Source organism: Poecilia reticulata, linkage group LG19 (assembly GCF_000633615.1).
Source record: "Poecilia reticulata strain Guanapo linkage group LG19, Guppy_female_1.0+MT, whole genome shotgun sequence".
Lineage (NCBI taxonomy): Eukaryota > Metazoa > Chordata > Actinopteri > Cyprinodontiformes > Poeciliidae > Poecilia > Poecilia reticulata.
In genome coordinates this window covers 15,442,879-15,446,156 of record NC_024349.1, presented here as the reverse complement: position 1 = coordinate 15,446,156, position 3,278 = coordinate 15,442,879, and positions in this window count along the sequence as shown.

The window sequence follows — 3,278 nt, the reverse complement described above, 5'->3', positions numbered from 1 at the left end:
TTGGGAGAGATGAATTTCTTCACTTGGCTGTAGCAGCTCAGGGAGGAGGTGGAGGAGGTCGAACTTTTCACAGATAATCTGTCTCATGACATACTGTAATGACATTTTACATATTTTAACAAATATGTAAAAAATATATATACATATACACACATATATACACATATATTTATTTTTTTTCATAAAAGTTACGTAGTGCCGTTTTAAGTTTGTTTTGAGAAAAAAAAGTAGAAACTGAAAAAATAAAAATTAAGACTGAGTRTCAAGGTTTGATCTCAAACTCTGAAAAACAACGACGTATCAAAATTGTGTCAACCGTATGTTATTTTGAAAAATGACTAAATACAGTGTATTGGACTAAATGCCCAGCCCACATACCCAAAGAGGGACAAGACCTGAACCTAAAAGAAACAATAAAAACATCGGAAAATTACAAAACTGAAAAATGTGTGCAGATCTCAAGACACAGAATCTTAAAAATGAAAGATGACCATTTAAGAAAAATATATACGGGTGATTCTTTTGTTGCGGCAACATTTCAGCTTCAGGACTTTTAAAAAAAAAAGTATTAATGTTTTAAATATTTTGTTACAACACTGACATGTTTAACAATAAGAAATGAATAACGAGCGAGCTCAGGATTGGATAAATTAATAATCACAGGTGTTTTTTTTTCCCATTGTCTCTGAATGTGTTCCACCATGTTATGAACATTTACATATAGACCACAAATAGTTAAACATGTAAATTTTAAAAAATTAGTCCCTTTTACTATATAGGTTTTAATCTTGAAATTGTAACACATCATGTAGTTACAAATCATTTATGACTGTATTGTAAAAAAAAGTTGTTTTTTTTTACTCATTATTACTGACAGCATTGAAAATATTGGTAATTTTAAAAACTTTAAAACCAATATGTGCATTTATTGGTCTTCAATTCCCAACATGGCACATAAAAATTCATAATACTTAATGCTTCTGTAACAATATTTAATAAAAACATGTGTGGAATGGAACATCATACCCTGTTATTGTCCCATAACAGGGTGTAAAATCAATGTCTTCAATTCTAAAATCTGACGATTTTCATCATTGGTTGCAGGATTGGCTCTTTCAAGTCAAAGTATTTGACCTTGCTCTATTTGGGAAAACAGTCCCTGTAGTGGATTTTCCCATTACAGGTACTCATTGTTCCCCTCACAGGAGTCAATGGGGGTAACTAGTGAAATGAAAACAGACAAATGGCAAAGACATCTGTTAATACTTCAGACTATTCTGCATCTGTTAGCTGGAGATGGGCACCAGCAACCCTCCCGACCCCACTGAGGGACAAGGGTGAAAGAAAATGGATGGATGGATGGATATTCTGCATCTCTATTCCATCAACTGAAATTTTTTTTAATTTTACTTAAAATGATTACTTCTCACCATAATTTACACCCTGTTTGATTCATGAACATAACAGGGTGGGACTTTTCTGACTAATCTTCCTGTAGCTCCTTACGTRGTCAACATTTATCTAGTTGACCTTCAGCAGAATAACAAACATTTAATGACTAAATCTAATATAATGTTTTTTAAACTCTACTGAATAAATATTTTTCACAATCTATCCTAACAGGGTGGAACTTTAAGCTTTACTCATACAGGTTTAGCATATTTAAGATAAGAAAAAGTACAGAGANTTTTTTTTGTTTTGTTTTTGTTTTTTTCCCTCAGCATAAAAAAAACAAACTTCTCCTACAAAATACATTTTTCATATTCAAGCTGGTGCATGGCAAATAKCAAATGATCAAAACAGGTCTCTTTTGTAAATGAGATCTGCATAAATGGTAACTAAAAAATGTAAATAAAATAAAATAAAACATGACACATCAACAGATGCACCAAGTTAGCTCAGACATCTAAAAGGAATAAATATCAATACCGTGATACGATCATGAAATTGTGTATTTTAAGAATGAAAACTTTACACAACATAAATTTGTTGAACCAAAAAATAACCTAAAAACGTCTTTTGACTTGTWTATTTTACAGTGAACAATCACATCTTATTCACTGATATAAACAGTAAGAGGCTTTCTAGTAGGTGGGAAATCAATCAGCGTCCTGCTCACTGTTCTCTGATGTTACTCACACAAGCACACTTGTGTGTTTACAGTCACTATGCCTCACTCAGCATTTGACTCCTCACAGCCGGACTGAGCTTGGTGCCTGTACACACTGTAGTAGTCTTAGCATTAGTAACGGGAATATATCACACYGTCTTGTCCTTAGAAGGCCTGAAAACTGTGGGTTTGTTGCCCAAGCATTTGCTTGAATGAAGGCGGAACTGCTGGAGCTGTTTACTGACTGCAGTTTATTACTCCCAACTCGCTGACTGTCATTGTGAAGTGGGCACAGAGGAGCCAGCATGGCAGCCCAGTGCCCCCTGTCTGCTGTTGCAAACAAAGAACTACTGTGTGCTGAACCGTCTCATCAGTCTAAACTCCCTCTGAGTCTTTGTCTGGCAGGAAAAACTCACCAAGGCACTCCCACGATGAAAATTAATATCATACCACCATTTATCTGTGGTGGTTATTGTGTAATTAGCACAGCAAAGTGATGAAAGCCAGCGCAGTACAAATGGACTCCAGCTTGTGAACACGGGGTCATCACAGTTCAGTGATGCATTGCAGATTCACAAGCGTAGCCCCCAGCASCCCGTCTGCAGATCAGGATCCTGGAAGTACGAAGCTGTAGGGCGTTTAGTGAAGATGCTCGCCACAGGAACTGCTTGGCCAAATGAGAGAAACAAACAACCGATGACAGCTCATGACTTTGTTTTGGGGTTTTTTATAACGAGGTAAATAAAGAGTTGACAACAGGTGGGGTCAAGCAAGATGGGCAAACAGAGAAATATGAGAGTGCATAGAAATAACAGACAAAAAAGAAAAAGGTGTTTCTGCCGCATAATTTTTTGTCATTTTTATGTTAGTGTCTAATCAATCAATCAATCAATCAATCAATCAATCAATCAATCAATCAATCAATCAATCAATCTTTATTCCAGACCAAAAAGGTCCATAAAAAAAGGAAATAAGAGAAAAATAATAAAATAAAAATAAAATAAAATAAAAATAAATAAAAAACATGACATTCACTGAGTCACAAATAAATGATGACACCAATGTTTCCACAATCTTGAGAAAAATCTCACTGTACTAAAAACAGGATTTACTAAAATTGCAATCATATTATTGCATGACACAGAAAATCTACACATACATCTATACA